Source organism: Cervus elaphus, chromosome 20, assembly GCF_910594005.1.
Source record: "Cervus elaphus chromosome 20, mCerEla1.1, whole genome shotgun sequence".
NCBI classification, from domain to species: Eukaryota; Metazoa; Chordata; class Mammalia; order Artiodactyla; family Cervidae; genus Cervus; species Cervus elaphus.
In genome coordinates this window covers 53,216,953-53,240,889 of record NC_057834.1, presented here as the reverse complement: position 1 = coordinate 53,240,889, position 23,937 = coordinate 53,216,953, and the positions used below count along the sequence as shown (strand labels likewise).

Here is a 23,937-nt window from a genome sequence, read left to right as displayed (position 1 = left end):
TACACCCTGCTGCCTCTTCTGACCCCAGAAGCATCGTGACCAGGGATCCCAGGAAGTTTCTGAGCAACAGGGAATAGGAGAACTTCAAAGATGGTAAGCATGTCCGACTGTTGAGTTAAACAGCACTCTGCTGGACTGCCTCCTCTTCCTGTTCCCCCAGCTGGCAGAGGAGGGTGCTATCACTGCAAAATCTCTCTCTCAGACTCTGAGGCTGACGTGGGGCTCTAGGACGTAGAGATGTTTCCTCCCTTAAAGCCCCCAGATCCAGGGCGGAAGAGGAAGAGGTCAGGGTTTGGGCTGGCTCTGATTTCAGGCTGGTTGGGGAGGCCTCCTGGAGGAGGTGACTTCAGAGAAACAGAGGAGTCAAGGATCACACCAAGGTTTTTGTCTCTTCTCCTCACAAAGAACCACCCTCTTCTGGGGACTCTGAGAGACTCCTGACACTTGGCCCCTCCTGCAGAATAATCCCCCCACCCCTTCCAGAGTACGTGGTCCCAAGGCTCTCCTCTAGGTGGCACTACACCCACCCTTTCCCTAGCCCAAGATTTGTCCTTTTTCAACCCACTCCCAAATCAAATCCCAGGAGTAGCAGGTGAATCCACCCAGCTCCCTGGAAAAGAAGGGGGTGGGGGTATTGTGGGTGGGGGTGAGGGGTGGAAGGGGGGTGTCTGGCTGGGGCAGAGCTGGACGCACTGTAGAGAGAGCTACCCCCCCCCCCCCCCCGCCCCCCACACACACACATGCCCTAGTACATGGAGCCGAGACCAAAATGAACCGTGCCCTGTGAAGCTCTTCTGTGACGGGCATTTCCACCTTTGAGGCTTACAGTCACTGTGAAAGGCAGGGAGTATTGTCATTATTCCCTCCATTTCACAGACAAGAACTCAGAGGTTAAACTCAGGTGTAATGTCCTGGCCAGGCCTGTGCAGCTGGTGGGAGGCACAGCTGGACTCCGACCCTCAGGATAGCAGCCCACCTAGGGAACATCTCAAGGTGACCCTGGCTCCTCTAGACCTTAGGCTACAACTTCACCTGTTCTTGCCATTTGGATTTACTGAGACCCTGCTAGACGCTCCATGTTTTGTGGAGAGTGTGCTGTCCCCCTCAACATGCATGAAGCCTAGAGGGGTGTAACCAGTTAAAGGAAGGCGCCAAGAGGATTTCCTTGGTGGTCCAGTGGCTGAGACTCTGTGCTCCCAATGCAGGGGACCTGGGTTTGATCCCTGGTTGGGAAACTAGATCCCACATGCTGCCCCTAAGGATCCCAAATGGCAGAACTAAGACATGGTGCAGAGGAAGGGAGGGAGGGAGGGAGAGGGAAAAGGAGAAGGGAGAGGAGGGAAGGAGGGAGAGAGAAAAGGAGACAGGAGAGAAGGGAGGAGGGAGGAAAGAAGGAGCCAGGATCTCCATCTCACTCAGGTGCATCTCCTGTCTCCCTCCGGAGTCCCCTAGTCCAGGGAGAGAGAAACAGGAAGTGGCCCATGGCAAGTGGCACAGGGGAGCGTGACTGTCCCCTCAGGCAGCAGGGGTCAGGTCAGCAGTGCACCTGGCTGAATGTTCCATCTCTAGAGGAGGCACCGAGCTACAAGAAGGCCCCCCGACTCCCTTGATTTCCTTATAACCCTCCAAGGTCCAATCCTGCCCAGTGTTCAAGAAACCCATTCAGCCTCAATAACAGCAAGAAGAACCAAGGTCATTGCATGCGTACCATGTGTCAAGTCTTTGCTAAATTACCTCTGTGAGTCTCACCACAGCCCTGTGGGATGGGTGACCTTAGTACCCCCACCGCATGCAGGAGGAAATGACTGGTGAAGTTAAGCGACTTGCTGAGGTCAAATGAGTGCTCTGGGGCCAGACTTTTATAGGCCAGGGCTGAATGCTCTCGGTAGCGCCCTCTGTGTGGCTTCCAGAATCAAGACCCATCCTCCTAGCGGGACACTTAACGATTAGTCCTGTCCTACCACTCACCTGATTATTTTTCTGTATCCCTCCTTGCCAACCTTCTGTTCCAACCGGCTGGTGTATCTTTGGTCTGCTTGGCCAACATGCCTCCTCCTCTTGTCTTTGTTTGGATGACAATCCCATGCACCTTGGAGGGCCCAGGGCCACACCCCTCACAGGGACCCTCGCTCAGGGTCCAGCCCATACTGAGTATGTGTCCCTGATGCACTTTCTGCCCCTGAAGTGCTCACAGGGGTGAACAAGTCCCTGCTTTGCTACAGCCAAGCCCTCCTATAGCGTCCAGGGACTAGAGGCCCCTTTGAGACAGGGCCTTTGCTTTACACCTACTGTGCTTCAGAGATGCTTGATAGCCCAAGAGGAGCTACACAGACGGTTACACTTTAAGCAGAAGAACCCTCGAAAGAAATGGTACTCCATATCAATGTTACCATCAAGTTAGGGCCCTGGTAAGCAACCTGGAAGTTCCCAGGGTTCCTGTGAGCATGTGCTCAGTCACGTCTGACTCTTTCCTGTGAGAGGAGTGAGCACAAAGCTGCTGTCCCGTTTTCCCACTCAGCCACCTGACAGATGCAGAGTGAAGCCTTCAGAGGCAGTCTTTCCGCAGGAGTCTAAGCTGGTTTGTTTGTGAGCTTGGGAGACTTGCCTGGGGCTATGGGAGAGCCCTCAGGGTGAGCGGAATCCCCTGAGGCTCTCTAGGCTGCCCTCAGAGATGGCTCCCTGCAGGGACAGCGCAGAGTCAGCGAGCCCCTCCTTCCTCAGTAGAGCCACCAGCTGGGGGCACACGAGGTGCTGAGTCTGAAGCCAGATTTGGAACTCCCCAGCCCCCTCCTGGTTCCTGCACCCAATAATGAGCTCTACCCTCCATCCCTGGGCCCCAGCAGGCAAAAGCAGTGGGTCAAGAGTCCCCTATGACTTGGGGTCAGAGAGGAAACTGGTGCCAAGTGGCCTGAAGTCCCATCTTGGACCTTCTGCAGTGGGTGATTGGGCCTGATGGCAAAACAGCTACTCTTGGCTCAATGGGTCAAGGCAAATATTAATTCCCCTGTACATGTAGACAGCGGTGGGTGATCAATCGCTTCAGTCATGTCCAACTCTTGTGACTCCATGGACTGTAGCCTGCCAGGCTCCTCTATCCGTGGGGATTCTCCAGGCAAGAACACTGGAGTGGGTTGCCATGCCCTTCTCCAGGCGATCTCCTCTACCCAGGGATCAAACCTGCATCTGTTATGTCTCCTGCATTGGCAGGGGGGTTCTTTACCACTAGCACCACCTGGGAAGCCCTTGTAGACAGCAGAGGACCGGGTTACTTGATAAAGGAAAATAGTTTACTTTTGAGCTCATAGATGGGGCTAAGCAGACAGAAAGTCAGCATCTCTGGAAAGCCAGGCCCAGGCTGGCCCCATGGGCAGCCTTGCTGCATCCTCTCAGCACCACCCATTTTCTCAGGAGGTTTCAGCCCCGGCACAATTGCCAGCCTTTTATCCTCACTGAGGATGTTTGCAGCTTTGGCTTTAATAAAACCAGGGGTGACCAGGGGCTGCAGAACAGCCAGCTCATTATTGCTTTCATCTTCACCTTCTGTCAAGAGAGGCCACCATAGGGCCCCTGACTGGCAATGAGCTCCCTGGTGCAGAAGAGGTCACTGCTGTCCAGAAAGCAGCAGACTCCAACTTAGCCCTCTGGACTGCTGACCCAAGGGGCTGATAGGGTGGGTCTGAGCCCAGCAGCAGCTGGTGAAAGTCTTGGCTATTGCTTGGAGGGAGGCAGGCCTGTAGCCACGATGTTGGCACTTGGAGAATCCTGTCCTTAATTTCACGAAGCCTGTCCACCTACATCATTGCCCATTCTAGTAGCAATCTCCCCTAGCTGCCATGCCCAGACGTCTGGGCAGTAAGATTTGTAAAGGCCCATCCACTGTACCACACTGCCCTTGCTGGCTCCCAGGAGTCCATCTGCAACAGCTCATTAAAGCACTTTTCTCTTCTTGATGCACTCACACAGCCCTAGGTGTAGAAAAAAAAATTTTCTATCTGTGGACTGACCAGGAAAGAGCCGGACTTTATTTAGTCCCTCCACCACTAAGTACTCAGGCTTGTCATTTCACATCTCTGGGCTTCGGTCTAGAAAATGAGAGCATTACCCTAGATGCTGTAGCCTTAAGGTCCCTGCCAGCCATAGAAACCAAGCATTCAAACTGGAAAAATCCATCATCAGCCATTACCAATTAAGATGGTCCAAGGATGCTTAAGGGCTTCCCTGGTGGCTCAGAGGGTAAAGAATCTGCCTGCAATACAGGAGACCAGGGTTCGATCCCTGGGTAGGGAAGACACCCGGAGAAGGGAGTGGCAATCCACTCCAGTATTCTTTTCTGGGGAATTCCATTGACAGAGGAGCCTGGAGGGCTACAGTCCATGGGGTTGCAAAGAGTTAGACACGACTGAGCGATTAACACTTTCACTTTCACACTTTCAAGGATGCTTAACTGGTATCTGTCTGTTTACCCACCTCAAGGTATCCAGGAACTTTGTTTTGAAATTCATATGCTATCACTCCTTCAGTTCCCACTGTCCCCCACCTGTTTTGTTCCTCTCCAGGGCTGGCCTTCATCCTCTTAAATAGGCAATGAGTGGCGTCAATGCCTCTGCATCCATCTGGGGAATCCAGGCTGAGCGAAGCAAGAACGATGCTTCCCCATCTCTTAGAGAACACTTCTAGTCTCTTAATCATTAAGTGGCTTGTCTGAATCACTCAGCATCAGCAGAGAAGTATCCGCTACACTTTCAGAAAAGTCACAGGAGAGTAAAAGGATCTTTGAAGCACTGGGCAGGAAGTGCTGTTAAGTCACCCCGGGGCTGGGGGGCTGGAAGGGAGATGGGGTGGAAGCCAATTTGGCTTCAATGGGTAAAGAAAGAGCCAGTGAGCAATCCCTCTGTGTAGGCCTGGGGCTTGAAATTGGGGGTAGAGATGAGTCAGATGTGGAAGCTGGACGCCGGGACTGATATCCACCCCCACGGCCCCCCAGACCTCTTTAGAGCCCACGCCACGACCATAGCTTCTATTTGATTGTGGGGATTTTATGATGAATGCAGTGTTCTCATTAGATGGGGGGCTCTGTGGGAGCAGGGATACGGATTGGTTTTACTCATTATCAATCCCCCATGTCTAGCCCAGGGCCCAATTCACAGTAAGAGCTCAGGAAATACTGGCTGATGAAGGAATGATTGAGCCTGTGGACTTGAGGTCAGGCAACTCTGGGTCCAGGGTCCAGCTCCATTTATGAGGAGTTTGACTTACTTTAATCCTTTTCTAGTCTTGGTTTTCTAATCTGTGAAATGGGGCTAAAAACAGTACCTACCTCCTAAGGTTGTTAAATAAAGATTAAATGAGGTAATTTGTGCCAAGTACTTGGCATAGCGCTTAGCACACAGTAAGCATTAGCCGCTATTATAATTTGTTATGACTACCACAACTATTACCGAGAGCTCACAGTCTTGGTATAAGGCAGGAGAGAGAAAGGCACATGGGTAAGCAGCAGGGTCTGGCTTGATTAGTGCTGGAAGAGGGCTGTGGACAAGACGTGGGACCTAGAGGAGGAGAGAAGAAACTCTGCCAGGAATTTCAGGGTAGGCTTCCCAGAGAGGGTGACACTAGGTAGGATCTAGCAAGGTGAGTGAAAAGAGCTTACGGGAGAAGAAACAAGCAAGCAGTTCCCAGGCAGGCGTCACTGGGTGCGTAAAGATAGCAGAGGCATGGAGGTCCAGCGAGGCTAGAGGGCAGTGTGGACCACAGGGAAGGCTGAGGGCAGCCCAGACCAGGCTGGTGTGTCTGCATCGGGGCCCACATCTCACAGTTTGCCCTTGACTCAGCAGGTGCCCGAGACCTCTCTCCACCTGCTCTTCCATCCCTATTTCCCTCTCAGCCCACAGCATCACCTTCCACCGAGACGCCCACACCAGAGACCATCTGCACCTGTATCATTCATTCTCGACTGCCTACCAAATGTTTCCAAATACAGGGAGACAACAGTAATGAGACAGCGTCCCAGCCCTCCAGGAGCTTGTGTTCTAGGGGAGGGAGACAAAACTAAAGTAAGCAAGAGAGTATTGTAGGGTGCTGAGTGAACCTGGGCAGGGACAGAGGGTAAAGAGTGGGGGGCAGGGTGGAAGCTGTTTAGACAGAGTGATTGGGAGGCCAGTCAGACCTGAGATGGGGGGAGGTGGACTGCCACGAGGGGACAGCAAGTGATGCCAAGGGAGTGGCACGCGGGGAGGGGAGGGGTGGTTGGTGTGCTGGGGAGCAGTGGGGAAGGGAGGCAGGGCCAGGTCTCAGAGGCCCTGAGGGGTGTTTGGGTTTTCTCCCCTGGGGAAAGCAGGACTTCAGCAGAATTGCAGAAAAAAATGGGTGGCTGGGGAAGAGTGGATCCCCGGGTCGGGAAGATCCCCTGGAGGAAGAACTGGCAACCCACTCTAGTCCTCTTGCCTGGGAAATCTCATGGACAGTGGAGCCTGGCGGTCTACAGTCCATAGGGTCACGAAGAGTCGGACATGACTGAAGCGATTTAGCACACACGCACGGGGAAGAGAAGTCGACAGGATCCCAGCTTCCTAGCCCTCCTGTGGTCTCCATACCCAGTCAGTTTCCCAGCCAGGCTGTTCTGCCCCCGTGAGAGTCTGCAGACTCTGAGGCCTGCTCCTCCCCTCCCCTCTGCACCTCCTTAGCTCTGACCCATACCAGGAACCTCCCAGTTTTCTGACTCCCTCCTACAGCCCCCGGTGGCTCAGATGGTAAAGACTCCGCCTGCAATGAGGGAGACCTGGGTTCCATCCCTGGGTTGGGAAGATCCCCTGGAGGAGGAAATAGCAACCCACTCCAGTATTCTTGCCTGGAGAGAATCCCCATGGACAGAGGAGCCTGGCGGTCTACAGTCTATAGGGTTGCAAAATGTCAGACACAACTGAGCGACTAAGCATAAGCACAGCCCCCAGCCCCTCGGATCTATCCTCCTTGCTGTAATCAGAGGGTTCTCCTGCCCCAAATCGTTCAGTGGCCCCCCATTCCAAACTAGTTTTGTAGCTGGAAAACTCTTCTTCAAATCAGATATACACAATGGATGAAAAGTGGTTTAGAAATGAGGCAACCCTGAATATTCGTTGGAAGGACCGATGCTGCAGCTGAAGCCCCAATACTTTGACCACCTGATATGAAGAGCTGACTCATTGGAAAAGACCCTGATGCTGGGAAAGATTGAGGGCAGGAGAAGGGGATGACAGAGAATGAGATCAGTTCAGTTCAGTTGCTCTTTGTGACCCCATGAACTGCAGCACGCAGGCTTCCCTGTCTATCACCAACTCCCAGAGCTTACTCAAACTCATGTCCATCGAGTTGGTGATGCCACCCAACCATCTCATCCTCTGTCGTCCCCTTCTCCTCCCCTCTTCAATCTTTCCCAGCATCAGGGTCTTTTCCAGTGAGTCAATTCTTTGCATCAGGTGGCCAAAGTATTGGAGCTTCAGCTTTTGCATCAGTCCTTCCAATGAACACCCAGGACTGATCTGCTTTAGGATGGACTGGTTGGATCTCCTCGCAGCCCAAGGGACTCTCAAGAGTCTTCTCCAACACCACAATTCAAAAGCATCAATTTTTCAGCACTCAGCTTTCTTTATAGCAACTCTATCCATACATGACTACTGGTAAAACCATAGCTTTGACTAGACAGACCTTTGTGGCAAAGTAATGTCTCTGCTTTTTAATATGCTGTCTAGGTTGGTCATAGCTTTTCTTCCAAGGAGCAAGCGCCTTTTAATTTCATGACTGCAGTTACCATCTGCAGTGATTTTGAAGCCAAAAAAATAAAGTCTGTCACTGTTTCCATTGTTTCCCCATCTATTTGCCATGAAGTGATGGGACTAGATGTCATGATCTTAGTTTTCTGAATGTTGAGTTTTAAGTCAACTTTTTCACTCTTCTCTTTCACTTTCATCAAGAGGCTCTTTAGTTCCTCTTTGCTTTCTGCCATAATGGTGAGGTTATTTATATTTCTCCCAGCAACCTTGATTCCAGCTTGTGCTTCATCCAGCCCGGCATTTCACATGAGGTACTCTGCAAATAAGTTTAAGCAGGGTGATGATATACAGCCTTGACAAACTCCTTTTCCTATTTGGAACCAGTCTGTTGTTCCATGTCCAGTTCTAACTGTTGCTTCTTGACCTGCATACAGACTTCTCAGGAGGCAGGTCAGCTGGTCTGGTGTTCCCATCTCTTTAAGAATTTCCACAGTTTGTTTTCGTCTACAGTTTGTTGTGATCTCTCTGTGTAGAGGATGAGATGGTTGGATGAAATCACTGACTCGATGGATGCGAGTTTGAGCAACTCTGGCAGATAGTGGAGGACAGGGAAGCCTGGCGTGCTGCAGTTCGTGGGGTCGCAGAGTGGAACAAGACTTAACGTCTGAACACCACCACCCAGAGTTAACTGTCACCAAGAGTCGGACACGATTACACCACCACCACCACCCAGAATTCCTACCTTCAACCCCTCAGCCTGCCTCCTTGGAGCGTCTAGGAGTCAGGGTGAAAATCACTCATCCACAGCATCCAGTGGATTCAGGCTTCTTCATGATGTGGCTCTTGCCTTTCTTGCCAATCATTCCAGCCCAGGTGCCCTATTATGGGCCATTTTGTCCTAAGTGCTCATACATGCCGAGTCATAAATTTCACAGAAGCCTTATGAGATAGATGCTATGATTATCTGCATTTTCTTCATGGGGATCCTGACGTACCTCGAGACTGTTCCACCAGCCCAGCACACAGCTACTCCGTGGCAGAGCTGGGATGTGACCTCAGGCAGCCAGGTTCGAGAGCCCACAGTTTCGGTTACTACAATATCCTGTCTCTCTACAGCTCCCCCTCCCAAAGCCCAGGTTCTTCTGTACCTTCATGCCTTGGCCCTGCTCTTTCCACTGCCTCCCTCCTGACTGTCCTGGACAACACTCGTCTTTCCAGCCCAGCTGTCCCGTTCTCTCCTCTTGGGTCCCTTCTCCTCACTCCTCTGGTCAGGCTTGGGGTGTCTCCCATGGCCCCTGGGTCTCATGGCCTGGGGACAGGGGTTACAAAGGCCTTGAAGCAAGGCAAGGCACATCTGAGATGCCATCAGCAGGATCCGGTGACCCACTAGATGAGGGGGCTGCAGTGGAGGAGGGCAGAAACCAACATTCATCCACCCCATACATCTCCCAAGGCTGGATCAACTCTCTGCTGGGGGAGAGGAGCCAAGAGGGTGGGTGCTTCTCCTGGGGTGCCACGAGGGGGGCTCCTGCTGTGAGCACCAGGCTGGCTGACATGGGCTGCTCCCTGCTCCTCTGGGGGCCTGGGCTTGCAGGGCTGGGGAGAATGCCATTTGCTGGGGGCGGCCTGGGTGGAAGGGCGGGCTGTGTCTGTTGTGTTGCTTGGGATCCTGCTGGGAGCCGGGGCTGCTTCTGTTTGTTCTAACTTCCAAGCCTGCTTTTTCTCTCAAGTGCTCTTTGCCCCAAGGGCTTTGCAGCGTGATGAATAAATGATCTAGCAAAATGGAGGCACTTTAAACGAACTCCATACACTCCAGCTGCAGCCCATGTTGTGGACAGAGAGCCTGGGGCCGGCCAGTGGAGAAGAGAGAGACCCTCGGGCTCACAGATGGTGGGGAGGGGAGAGAGGAAGTGGGTGAGATCCTCAAGGTGGGCTCTGTCCCGGGGACACCTCCAGACATGACAGCTCATCAGTGGGTGGCAAGTGCTTCTCTATCTGAGCATCTTCAGGGAAACAGCTGGCTTTATTTAGGAAACTTTTCCACAGCCTCTCCTTCAGGAACCTGCCCTTGAAAAGAGGTTTAGCGTTTGGCATGCACCATTACTTTTGGGCAAATATCCATGAGTCAGATTCACACTGGGAGGTACAGATCTCTTCCTAATGACTTTTTAAAAGGTGGGCGGAGAGGGAGAGGGGCTACAAGGGGGCAGAAGGAGTTTGAGGAGAGCAGAGTTTGGGGAAGTTCCAGAAGAGAGGGAGGCCATGCCTGGTCAAGCTGGAGATCTGCACCACTCATGCCTGTCTGGAGACACCAGGGCCAAGGACCTCACCTCCGCTCTGATCCATCCACAGGCATCTTCACTAATGACAGAAAGGAGTAAATGGCACATAAATGAACCTAATGATGAGCATCTGTCTTCATTTCTTGCCTCAAATGGTCCTGCTGCATGGCTGTCAAACAGCTGTCAGTTTCCCCCAGAGGGGGTGGGTGGCTCAGTGGCGATTGATCTGCTTTTTGCCTGGGCAGGGCTGCAGCAGCAGGTCTCTCAGAGGAGGGAAGATAGATGCTTTGGTCCCGGCGGGATGGTCTCCTGGGGCAACAGAGAAATGTTTCTGCAAACAGGTGTCCTGGAGATGCCAACAGGCAGGGTCTGGTTCCAGACAAGAGCTCCAGCTTGAACCACCAGTGATGGGGGCTTTAGCTTCTCCGTCTCTTTGCTGACCGGAAGGTTTAGGTTTTTATCTATCTCCTGTTCCAGACACTCTGACCTCTGGGCCTTGCTGCGATGAGGCTGCTCTCTGAAGACCCTCTCTGCAGCCTTGCGTGGAGTTGCCCAGGCTATTCTGGAAGCATTCTCTTCTTTCAGTTATCCTCCCACTCCTGCAGCTATTCCTTCCAGTTTCGGCTGGACCATCCTTCCGTCCCTGCCTCTAAGCTGTGGGTTCTAAACAGTCATTCTCTCCTCACTCACCCATAATGTCAACGCCCACCTCCACGCTCATGACCCCGGAATTTACGGTGCTTTCACAGACTCTGCCTCTAGACTCTGCACTCATATGTTCCAACACGACATCCCAACCTGGACATCTCACAGAAGCTTGAGAAACTCAAACTTGAGATTCTCAAGGAGAACTCCGAGCTTCTGCTTACATTTTCCTCTTGTTTTCTTCAACTCGGGAAACGGCCCCTCCATCCACCCAGTTTCTCACGGTTGATGCCTGCCTTCCTCTCTCCTCTGCATCAGTTCATCGCGAAGCCCTGCCAGTTCTCATCACGGAGTCCTGTGGATTCTATCTCCAAATCCGATCTCGAGTCTACCCACCTGTCTCTGTCTCCAGCGCCACAGAGAGGACACCACCACCTTTCACCTGCCCGTGCCACACCTCCTAATGGACCCCTTGCCTCCCTTGGTTTTCCTGCTCCACTTTCCACTCAGCAGGCAGAAAGCGCTTCCAAAACTGTAAGATGGACCATGCCACTTGTCTATTTAAAACCCTTCAGTGACTTCATCCTGTGGTAGAATAAAAGCCAAAACCCTTACCATGACCTGCGGGGCCCTAGGCGATCAGGGTGCATCCTCTCCTCCCCTCGCCCAGGCCTCCTCACTGAATGGTGGCCCTTGAGGCTCCATCAGCCCCTCAAGTGTGCCCCCCCCGACCCTGCACGTCGTATGCCCCCTGCTTCCTCATTCTTTCCCCAACTCTTCACACACAGCAGTCCCCTCACTGTTCCGGCACTTCCTCCAAAGCCACACCGCCTGCTCTAGACTGCGCTTTCCCAACGGACAGGGACTGGGCCTGTTTGACCAGGACCAGGACCAGGGCCGAGCAAACCCGGGGCCCCGGGTACAGGGGCAAGCTTGGCGGAGGCCCTCACTCAGCTTCACTCATAAGTGCCTCCAACATGAATACCTCCTTGAATCCCACCCCCTCGGTGCCTTGCTTACCCTGTTCTCCCTCCCATCCCGTATTTTACTCATCATTGTATTCCCAGGACTGAGCACAGTGCCTCATCTATAACACAGGCTCACCAATATTTGGGGGCATCCCAGGTGCCGCTAGTGGCAAAGGACCCACCTGCTACTGCAGGTAGATATAAGAGACATGGGTTTGATACCTGTGGGGAAGATCCCCTGGAGGAGGGCATGGCAACCCATTCCAGTATTCTTGCCTGCAGTAACCCATGGACAGAAGAGCCTGGTGGACTACAGTCCATAGGGTCACAAAGAGTCAGACACGACTGAATCGACTTAGCATGCACTCATGCACCAATATTTGTTGAACTAATGAGCAGCTCGGCTTTGTGGGGTACACTTACTTAGAAGGTGATGAAAAGAACGGGTGTGGGCCCCTGCTTAACCTCAGCCTCAGGCCTGCCCTTGTCTCTGTGGCTGACAGCTCAGGGCGGTGCCTCATAAGGTGCTGCCCAGGAAGTGGTCTGGAGCTCCGTTCTGGATTCCCTTGGGAGGTGGGGACTTGACTCCTGAGCTGCATTCCAGGTCTGTGGAGTCAGGATCTCTGAGGCTGGGGCCTGCATGAGTGAAGGATTGACAGGCTTCCCCAGAGACTCTTATGTATCCTTGGTTTGCAACATAAGCAAACAAGGAGATTCCCAGGCTGCCCTGGAGGAGACCCTAGTAGAGTCTCCATGACCACGAGCAAAGTGATTCAGTATCAGTGCTGTCAAGCAAAAGTTAGCATCACAGAAGGGCCTCTTCTCCTCTGTTAGGTGCAAACAAGGTTGCAATGGATCAAAGCCATGTCAATTCCCCTGGACGGCTTGCTCACTCTTGCCTTCCACCTTTTCCCTTTGCACCTCAGGCACACTGCTTAGCTGAATTTTAGTAAGAAGGTGCCTCACCCAAATTTAGATGGTTTAAGAAAACTGGATAGTGTTTTAAAAATGTATGACACCATTTTGTAAATATTCCTTATTGTGGTAGTTATTCCAAGTGTGGTTCCCTGACTACCACCAGCAGCAGCACTTAGAGCTTCCCAGAAATGCAAATTATTGGGCCCACCCTCATCAGTGTGGGGCCCAGCACTCCGCGTTTTAACGAGTGTTCTAGGAAAGTCTCTTCTTGAAGAATCCCATGGATAGGAGAGCCTGGTGGGCTACAGTCCATAGTGTCATAAAGAGTCAGACACAACTGAAGTGACTTAGCATGCACTCAGGGAAGGTCTCAGGGGCTGAGAACCTTTGCCATGTGGAGTTAGAAGAAGCAACTGAGCACACATACTCTGATCAGGATTCTGACGTTTCTTCCACTTCATCTACTTATTTTGTTGATCAAAGCCAAAGTCAAGACAGAAGGGGACTGAGAGACATGCAGCAAAAGCTTGTGTGTAGAGACCATGCAACACACTGGACTTAATTCATTTTGTTCATACGGCATTCCTGGGAGGACCCATGATTCCTGCCATACTGAGGATCACAGAGGTTAAGTAATCACCTAAGTCTGGATGTGGACTCCCAGCTGCTGACTCTGAGGCCTTGCTCTTCTCCTCCATGCCACCCAGGCTCCTTTGGAATTGTGCTCCATGCCAGCTACCTTCAGCCCCTGGTTAATGAGGCTCAGACCAGCTAAGGACCCATGTGAGTTTTGAAAGCAAAATTTCTTGGTGTTCCAAAAGCAAGAAGCACTAAAGAGGAAGCCCCTGAGATTTAAAGTTGTGGCTTCCCTCTGCCTGCTTCCTCTTGAAGGGGGACAAGTACAATATGTAGGGCTCTATCTCCTGCTCACTTCAGCCAGCCAGCGCCCACATCCTGGCCTCAGTCAGCCGTTCCTCATGAAATACCCCTGTATGTCATCATCTCACCCAGTGCTAAGTTGCTCCAATGGACACTGTCTCGTGCAAGAAGATGGGTGAGAAGGAAGCTGGGCCAGCATGGAAGAACCCTGGGCTCTCTCTGCATGAACTTCCCCACTGAGCTTCTCTGGGGTGCAGATACCATGTCTGGGAGGACAAAACCCTTCACGAAGATGTTTGGGCATATAAAGTGTTTCCCTCTGTCTCCTGCAGAGTTGGAGTTATTTTCCTCATTTTTGTCTTCTTGCTTCTATAGGTCTTGAGGTGGGGCAAGGGGACAGTCTGCAGTCCTTGTGGGCCTCCTAGGAGAGCTGCAAGTGGACTCACTCCTTCGATGTGTGATCTTTGTGGATCAGAGCAAGACAGCCCCAATCACACGTCACTAGGCAGCAAGAGACCATGAGTGATTGGTCAACTCACCCAGTCCTAGCTCCCAAGCAGAACCACATCAAATTCAACAACTGTGGTCTCTTTAAAAAAAAAAAAAATCTCACTATCACCTTTTCCAGTGTTGCATCCTCCTGGAAATCAAAATTCTCCTTGATGTCCAATCCCGTGCCTCCCAGGTCATTTATGCCCTTCCCTCCTAGTCCACACTTGCTATTTCATCATAACACAGCCATTATGTCTTCAGAGTCTTGAAGACAGTATCAGTTTTGACTGCCTTCCTTTCTCTAAAACTGAGAAATCCAGGGTCCTTGGCCTTCTAAAGTTTCCAGGTATTTCGGCAGCCTTCTTCTAGACCCACAGTAGTCATCAATAAAGAACTCTTGATTGCTGGGCTGGTGGGAAGCTGAGATCCTGGCTCTTCATATAACCCAATGGGGAATGCATGGGGTTTGGGGCAGGGTTCAAATCCCTGCTCTACTGCGTTCCAGCTGCATAGCTGTGCATGTCTTTGAACTTGCTTAACCCTCTCTGACAACAAGCATCAGAGGTGGTCCCCTATGCAGCAGCTGCTCTAAGCCCCTGATCTGGAGGCATATGAGGAAATCACAAGGAAGACTTTGCCAGCTGCTAGTAGAAAAAAAATCAAGATTTACGTGCAGTAAGCTCACAGGGTTGTAAATCTTTCATTCTCCTGCCGTACTGGGGCAGGCAACCGCCCTGCACCTGGTGGGCTGAGGGGCCACGCGTGCTCTGGGGATGTCTGAGTCAACAGGAGGAGGAGCAATTGCCTTGGGCGCATTCCTAGGTGGAGGATGGAAACAAGGACATCTTCTAGTCTGGATTTCAGAGGCCACAGCTCCTGGCTTCAAGGCCCAAGAGAAGCTGTGTTGGCTGGTAGGCTGCCTCTTTCTTCTTCCTGTCCCAGGGCTTCCCCACCCAGCAGCATCTTTAAGACGTGGGGCACCATGGAAGGGCATCTGTGGGTGACTTCTTGGACTCTAGGCTCCAGCTCACGTGTCCCCAGCAACAGGATAAATTTAGGGGTGATGCGAAGTGCTGACTCATTGGAAAAGACCCTCATACTGGGAAAGACTGAGGGCAGGAGGAGAAGCGGGCAACAGAGGATAAGATGGTTGGATGGCATCACGGACTCAATGGACAGGAGTTTGAGCAAACTTCAGGAGACAGTGAAGGACAGGGAAGCCTGGCATGGCACAGTCCATGTGGTCACAAAGAGTTGGACACAGCTGAGCAACTGAACAACAAGCACTGAACTTGGAGCCAGGAGGCCTAGCTTCAAATGTCAGCTCTGATAGCCTACATGTTGTTACTGGGCCTCCCTGAGATGCAGTTTTCTCAGCTGTAAAATGAAAGCATCATACCAGATGACCTTACCTTCTCATCTATAAAATGGGCTTAACCATGAAGATGAACAGACGTGTGCACTTAAACCCCCTGGATGGTGTCTAGTGCAGAGCAGACTCTTCACGCATGGCTGCTTGCTAAGTTGATTCAGTCATGTCTGACGACTCTGCATGACCCTATGGACTGTAGCCTGCCAGGCTCCTCTGTCCATGGGATTCTCCAGGCAAGAATACATACTGGAGTGGGCTGCCATGCCCTTCTCCAGGGGATCTTCCTGACCCAGGGACTGAACCCAGGTCTCCTGCATTGCAGGCTGATTCTTTACCATCCAAGCCACCAGGGAAGCCCCAGGCTCTTCATACCCCTCCTCTAGCTTTCAGCCCCCTTCCTGCTCTGTCCTGCTGTGGACGTGCATCTGGCTGGGGTTGGCGTTGGTAGTCTCCAAGCTGCATTCTGACAATCCACCTCTGGAAGGAGAAGCTACTGGTGGGAGAGGAGGGCAAGGGAGGAGGGAGCCTGGCTCCAGGACCCCTAAAGATACCCAAGGAAGCACAGAGCTCTGTGCTGGGAGGTGATCCTGAGGCCTCGGGCCTCCCCTCCCCCGCTGCTCACCCAGGAGCATAATGATGAAACACCAAATTAGCTCCATTATTGTAACTCCTCCAAAAATTACAGGCCGCATGCTCTGCCAGAGAAGCTAATGTCTCCCACTGGTGAGCAGGTGACACTAATGGTTATTTCCTCTTTTCCAGGCACCGAGTGCCCAGTGGCAGAAACAAAGAGCAAGGCTCAGGCTGGGAGGCAGCCCCGGGGGTGTGGAGGAGGGGATCATGGAGCCGGGGCTCTTGCTTGACCCCGTACGAGGGCCACCACTGGTGAGGCCTGAGTTCCACAGGGGAAGTTCTTTCAAGTCCTTCCTTCCCTCTCCCAGAGGGACTGCCTCTTGGCACTGAGTGAGCTGAACGGCCCCCAGGCTCAGGAAGAGGCCAGCCTGGCATCAAGGCAAGGCCATACTCCCTCAAGCCTCAGGGCATCCCCAGACCGGGCATCCCCAGGGTTCTCGCTTCTCCTGGTGTGGCTGCTGCTGCTGACAAGGAGGCCTGCTGCTCCCTGGACACACTCCCTGCCCGCTGCCCCCTCCAACTTTCAGGCTCCTTATCCAAGTCACTGCCCAGCTTTCCCTGCTTCCCACACAGAGCAGAGCCATCCTCTCACCTCCTCCTCCCACCCCACCCTCATCGGCCTCCCCCTCCTACCAGACAGCTCCATCTCCTATCTGTGTCAGAGAGGCCACTCTTCCTCAAGGTGGTAGGACATGTCCAGGCCAGCCCAGGCCCCTTCCCTCCAGGCCAGGCCATGGGAAATCACTGATTCTGGGACCTCTGTTCACCACCATCCACATGCCCCAGGGCTCTGCAGGGCACCCACGACTTGGTTCTAGCCCACGCCTTTCTTAGAGATTAGGGTGGGAACTGGGTCTCTTATGGAATTCCTAGCCAAGCACCTTCTGCAACTACTGCAATTATCAGTTTGAGAGTAAAGAAGTCTCTGTGATTTAATCAATATAAGAGCTCAAGGGGCCTTGGATATTACAAAGATCCCTTCTCATTTTACAGATCAGAAAATGGAGGCTTTGAAAGGCTGGGTGGCCAGTTGGTGCTAGCTGGAGTTCTTCAATGCCCCTGTCTCTCACTTTCCAATTTCATTCCACATGTATAAATTAAGCATCTGCAGGATGAAGGCCATGGTTAAGAGCTACAGCATGTACACATATTGCATACTCAGTCATGTTTGACTCTGCAGCACTATGGACTGTAGCCCGCCAAGCTCCTCTATCCATGGAATTTTTCAATCAAGAATACTGGAGTGGGTTGCCATTTCCTACTCCAGGGGATCTTCCAGACCCAGGAATCAAACCCAGGTCTCCTGCCTTGGCAGGCGGATTCTTTACCACTGAGCCACCTGGGAAGCCCTAAGGACCACAGGGGATGTACAAATAAATAAGACTGAGTGGTGGCAGTGGAAAGTCGAGAACCCTGGATTTCAGAGACTGCAGACCTCTACCACGGTAAGGATGATGACAAAGAAGAGCCTTCAAGAGGCCACTCGTAGCTCACATTCATCACGAACTAGCTGCGTGCCGGGTATTTGGCTAAGAACTCTGGGCTTATAGATTAGGGTTCTATAATGTTCTATAATGGTTCTATAAAGTCTTACCCACATTTTACAGATGAGGAAGCAAGCAGAGAGATACTCACAAAGATACTAACCAGCTCACTTTGCTAAAGAGAAGAGAAATGTGGTTCAAACGCATGCAGCCAGACCCCAGAGCGCCGCGCCTCTCATCCACTGTGCCAAACCCTGCTGGTTTGCCGAAAGGTTGTCCTTAGGAATCATATAGCTCCACTCATTACCCGGTGTTCTGGTTTCCTCTAATGCTTCTGGAGCCCTGGTTAAGCAGTGCGTGACAGTGCTTTACATCTGTTTTCTCAATTACTTGTTTTTATAAGTCTTTTAAAAAGAACCTCATTTAGTGCCCCACAAATTCATGAACTAGGTCTTATGATTACCCCCACTTTGCAAATGAAGAAACTGAAGCCCAGAGGTATTCATAAGGTTTCTGAATTTGGAGACCATGCTCTGAATTGTCCCTGTGATGTTGTTCATTATACTCTACTGTCCTAGGAGCAGGAGTAGCTTTGTTTTCCTCAAGCATCTGGTTTATATTTATTTCATGGACACAGAACTCTGTGACCAGGCTTCCTTTCTCACGTAGCTGCTAGAATGCTTCCAGGCCCAGTGTGAGTAGGCTCTGGCCAGCGTTCGGATGGTGGGGCATGGGTGCTGGGTAGTGGCCTCCTTGGACTCCATTTGACTTTCTTTCATTTTTTGTTTTGCCACATTTGAATGCTATCTTAAGTTTAATTTGAATCATATAGGTCTTGTGAGCCAGCTAAATCCTTTTAGAGCAACACAAAATGACAGACACAAATAAAGGAAAGTTTATAGTGCTTGTTGTGCAACTTTCAGACAATTCACTCTGTCTCAGCTTGATTTTCTTTATCGGCAGAATTAGGATAATGTTCCTACAAAGACTTGCTGAGGACTGAATGAGACAATGTGTGCAAAAGGGCTTTGTAAATTCAATCATGCCACGTCAGGGCCAGGTGGACTTACTGGTAATACTGTTCTCAATATAGTAACAAGATGGGATCCCGGCCCCCGGGGCACCTGACCCGGAGGCTGGTGAGGCCCCGGCTGGCTGGGACCCAGTCCTCCGTGTTGGGAAGATACTCAGAGCTGTGGATGGGTTTCTCGGAGGGGCCCCAGGCTGCCGTGGTGGGGTTAGAGCTGTGCAAGACCACCCCGCCCTTACCTGGAGGCTGTCCCCGGGTCTCTGGTCACTAGGAAGCCAGCTGACCGAAGAAGGACTAATGATATCGCCAGGGCCACCCCCAGTCCCCAGAAGGTCAATGTTCACTGTGAGGTTGTTGGTCTCCCCCGAGGGTCTTCCAGGATGTTCCAATCTCATCAGCTAGGAGGAGGAAACCACTCCTCACCAGGGAGATCAGGGTTTTACTGACAAAGATGAGCAGCAGCCATGGTACAGAGTGAGAAGGCAGGTCTGGAGGTGTGGGAGGGGCACCAGGCTCCTGGGTCTGTCATCACCCTCGACTCCTCCACCCTGCTCACATAACAGTCTCCTCCTCCTGTTCTCCACACCACATCCTTCCCTTCAGGCCAGTATTCCTCCAGAATCTTCATCTCGGAAACTTCCAGGCCTAAACCAGACAATGTATCAACCCTCTCTCAGCCTCCATAGCGTTCCTGCCCCTCATTGCATTCGTGTGATTTTTCTAAGTAATAGGAAGATTTTGGATTTCATCAAAATGTTAATGGCGGTTATCTCAGGATAATGGGCTTATGGTGAATTGGATTTCTCTTTTTGTGGCTTTCTGTATTTTCCAGAATATCTAAAACAAGAATATAACGCTTTGCCTTGAGGCAAGGAAGGGTAAAATATATTACAGTCGTGCAGCTTTTAAAGAAAACGATCCGAGTTTTGGTTTTCTGTTCTACCACTTTCAAACTGACTCCAGGGAGTCTCCTCAGTGTGCTTCATCTATAAAACTGAAATGCTGATTTCTTACTGTGTTGAGAGGATTAAATGAGACATATACCTGGAACACGCTTTATAAACATGTTAGGTATTGCTGTTAGACATGGGAACAATAAACTGTGGCAAGAACCTCTGGAGGCCCTCTCTCATGGATAGTTCACTTCAACCTTGTGAAATAAAGGCTCATTCCCACGTTTTACTAACGAGGAAACAGACAGGTGATGTGATTTGTCTAAGGCCACACGGCAAAGGCAGGATTCACACGCTGGTTTCCTGACTCCAAGTCCTGCTGACCTGCAGGTTCTTGCAGGCTGGCCCCGTGTTTGCCAAATGCCTTGCAGAAGCCTCTTGGAGCCTGACTGACAGAACAGAGCTGACCAAGTGGCCTTGAACAGTCCTGCACCTCCATCCATGCCTCGGCTTCCCCAGAAGTGAAGAGATAATCCTTATCCCTGCTTCTCAACATGTGGGAGACAGTCTTCTAATGTAGAAGCAGTTGTGGGTTTATTACAGTCACCCATATGGGCATGTCACAAGCTGAATGATCTTTGGGACACAAGGTCTTCCTGAAATTTTTCTTTTCCAAATGCAGTTTCTCGGGGCAACCAAAAGATGTCCCTCTCTGGGGGCCTGGAGTCCTCAGAGGGGAGGTGACAAGAGTCAATCAAGCAAGATCGAATGGGTAGAAGCCCCTTGTTGGGTCCCTAGTGTCTGAGGGACACAGTGTGCGTGTGTGCGACTGTGTGTGTGTGTGTGTGTGTGCAGGGTTGCCTGAGGTCCAGCCCAGGGAAGACCAGGCCAGCTCCAGCCGACCAGACCCAAGGTGGTCAGGGGACTCTGTTGAGAGGCTCGCTTCCTCTCTCATGCAAGAGAAAACAAGATGCTCAGCCAGAGTTTCTCTGGTAAACATTGCCCAAATTGGGTTGGGGGAATATTTTTCCTTAGGGAACTCTCACTTTCGAAAGAGAGCTGGGTGTCTGCCCAGCCTTGGATGGGATTTACTAATATAAAAAAAAAAAAAAAAGCCCTGTCAGCAGGAATTGGAATTACAAAGGCAGTTGCTGTCTGTCTTTTTCTCGGGGCTCTTTTTCTTCCTACGCCTACCAAAATGGCCCAGAAGCAAGAAGAAAGTTTGTTCCCCTGTTTTTCCTCTTAAAAGTCACCTCAGAGGGCTAACCCCCACTTTCAAAATGCCTGTGCAGGGTCTGCCTCCCCGGACAGCACGTGGGCTGCAGAACTCTTCCTAATTACCCTGACCTTCCCCGCTGCCCTCCAGGCGCTCAAAACTTAGCTGTTCTGCATCTTTTCCTCCTACTTTTTCACTTGCTGGCTAACTCTCAGTTAGTCTGATGTGTTGGTCTTGGGGAGCCAGGCTTGAGGGGGAGGGCCCCTGAACTGTCCCTCTAGCAGGACCCGTGGGGACTGACTCAGCGGGAGATGGTTTCTGACAGTGTGGGGGAGGCATTTTCAAGCAGGTGCCTCCAGTCACACAGCCAGCCTGTCCCCAACTTCTCGTGTTTTCATGACACACCACCAGAGCTGTTTTTCTCTCTCTGGAATTTGGACTGATCTGACCACATGATCCAATGTGTCACTCCAGGGATATGAGTCAACACCAAAGGCTCTCGGAGAAGGTGGACTCACTGGGCCCCGGGGGAAGGAGCCCCAGGCCAGTGCTGTTACGGGGCTGGGCTGGGGGAACCCTGCTCCCCATTCCTCCCACAAGGACTCTGGAGAGGGCTAGCCTGAAGCAGTACTGCCCTTATTCCCCATCCCAAGCTACCCCATCTTCCTCTTTGGGTTTTCTCTTTGGGACTAGCTGCCCCGTCATGGAGAATGAGTAGAGAATTCAGAGTAGAGAATGAGAATCAGTTCAGTCCTTAGAGGAAAACATGGCTATAGGGGACAACTGATGAGGATGAATGAGGGCCAGATGGGGACGGAGTTGGCTGTGGAGTGCGGGGAGGCCTACTGGAGAGGCCACATTCATATATATTGTTGCTGATACAGAAACACCATAAAAAATAGACTAACACTTGGACACGGTTGACCCAAACTCTACAGCTAGCTCTGTCTCCTCCCTTGTCCCAGGAAGAAAAATGTATGTGTAGGAAGAGGCTTGGAGGTCAGGGGTTAGTTGGCTTAGGGTCCAAGGCACTCTGACCTACAGCTTCTGTTTCCTCCTTGGTTTTCCTGCTGACGGTGCTTGTTGCTTTGCCCATTTCCACTCCCAGTAGAGACTGGGAGTCTCCTGTGGGCAAGAGACTAACAGTGGCAGAGAGAGTGTCATCTTTGCCCTGTGCCCTTTCCTCACCCTCTTTAAAGCTCCAACCCAAGTGTAGACCCACACCTGGCCTACTCCTGGTTCCCACCGCATCCCTGAGACAGCCTGGCAATGTGAAAAAGAACTTCTCCAAATGCTAACGGTGAACAAAAGAAATAACCACAGAGGACACAACGGCACACTAATAGGGTGCTTTCGGAATCTTTCACCACCGAACTCCAGGCCCAAAGGGCTGGGACGACTTCTCAGGCCTTTCCCCAGCAGCTCTCTGCCCATTTCTGGCGCGCAACACTCTCTCTTTTCTGGATACTTGTCTGTGTACTCCTAAGAGCCTGTATCCTTCTTGACTGAAACCTCATCCCATTCTCCTACCACCTGGGGCCTCCCTCTTAGGCCTCATTTTGGTGGGCAGGGTGGTTTCATTCTCAGCCTACTGCAGAACTAGGAGGGCTGAGACGGACAGTGAGTCCCACTTCCTATCTCAGGTAGCAATTTCATCTGCACTCCCCAAAGAAGGGCCTCTCCTGCATATACAGGGATGGCCCTAGATGCCCCTTTATGAGCTCGCAGAAGGCCAATGGCCATAGCCATTCTTAGGTAACAAGAGGCACCAAACGCTACTTAAAACCACAATTGCCTTCTATGAAGGGTGGAGCTTTCCACACTGCAAAAACAATATACCGATCAGGTCCCACCACTTGTGAGGAAGGTGGTCCATCATTTATTTGAACACCTTCTTGGTTCTGAATGTTTGAAGACGGGGCTGGAACTGAGTCTGGGCTTAGAGGTTAGCGAGAACTAAATTCCCTAGGGCAGTTTAAAGAGGGGAATGGTTTGTTTGTGACTGAGGCAGAGAAGCTGGGGAAGGTGGAGAGGAGCCAGCCAGCTAATGGATGCAGGCATTCTATGGGAGGCATGGCGGGGAAAACCTTGGGGAGCAAGTGCCCCCTGAAGCCTCCCCAGGTGGCCATGGATCAGGCAATGGGGCAGAGACATCCAGTTCCCAAAAGAACAAACCTCTGATCAGAGCGCTGCTATTCACTTTGTATAACTTGGGGTGGGGTGGAACCATGCTTGCATCCCATGAGCAAGTCAATGAAAGAAGAGGCCAAGAGCGGGACCCTTCAGAAGAGGCAGGAAATTAGAGCCAGAAGGGACTAGGAGAACAACTGCTGTCCCCATCCCAGGAAGAGGCAGGCTCTCAGGGAGAGCCCCCCCAACCACCCCCCTCCCAGAGCCAGCCTTGAGGCAGCAAAGAAGGGAGTTAGGAACACATTCAGTGGAGCCAACGCACCCAGTCTGACTCCTGGCTCCGCCTCCCACTGGCTTTGTGACCTTGAGCAGGTTGCCTGAGTTCTCCTGTCTGGAAACCAGATAATAACAGTACTTGCCCTGCAGGGTGGCGGTGAGGATTAAATATAAGCACGTAGAGCCCGGCATGTGGAGACAGAGAGGCCCCAGCTGATGCCCCGCTTCCACCTGCAATTGGAATTCTGCACGCAGACGGTGATCTTGTGAGTCTAGTTCTCTCATACAGCACCATCTCACCTCAATTCCCTCCCACTGGGCACACACACGCTCAGACTCATGATTTCTGATCACAGTAGGAAACAGTTCCTGGAGAAACAAGGTTTATTGTTAAGGATGTTGTTGGTGCCCTCCCTGAGCACCAAGCTGCTCTAAGTCCAGAGCATCGGCAGGAAGACAGGGAGTTTTCTGAAGCAGTTGCTGGTGTTTCTCAGGCCATCAAGACTGGGTGACTCCAGCCATGTGGGCCAGAGGGACACTTCAGAGAGGGATGGGCTTTTAAACATCCTGCTCAGTCCCTCCCATCCTGGGTACTGTCTCTCTACTCTAATTCCCAAGGCCAAGTGGACTCCATGGAAAACTCTCATCCCAAGTTTTGCTGCAGCCCTAGAGAGACTGTCTTTAGAGATCACTGATGCAATGGATGTGAAGTTCGGCAAACTCCGGGAAATGGTGAGGGACAGGGAAGCCTGGCGTGCTGCAGTCGATGGGGTTGCAAAGACTTAGACGTGACTTGGCGACTGAAGAAGAACAACAGAGACACCCTCAAGGTCTCGGAGACTTTGTCCAGAAAGGAAGGCATTAAACATTCATGGAGAATGAGTAGGTGTCATTTCAGACCTGAGAGGAAAACACAGCTACAGGGGTGGATTGATGGGGATGAATGAGGGCCAGATGGGCATGGGGTTGGCAGG

The 23,937-nt window shown here is 51.7% G+C and overlaps 1 protein-coding gene across 7 annotated transcripts in view; it reads right to left on the bottom strand.

Annotated features, from left to right (window-relative positions):
- Positions 1-23,937, bottom strand: part of SYT6 (synaptotagmin 6) — a 64,291-nt gene that overhangs the window by 13,388 nt on the left and 26,966 nt on the right. The gene's annotated exons all lie outside the window — the stretch shown is intronic.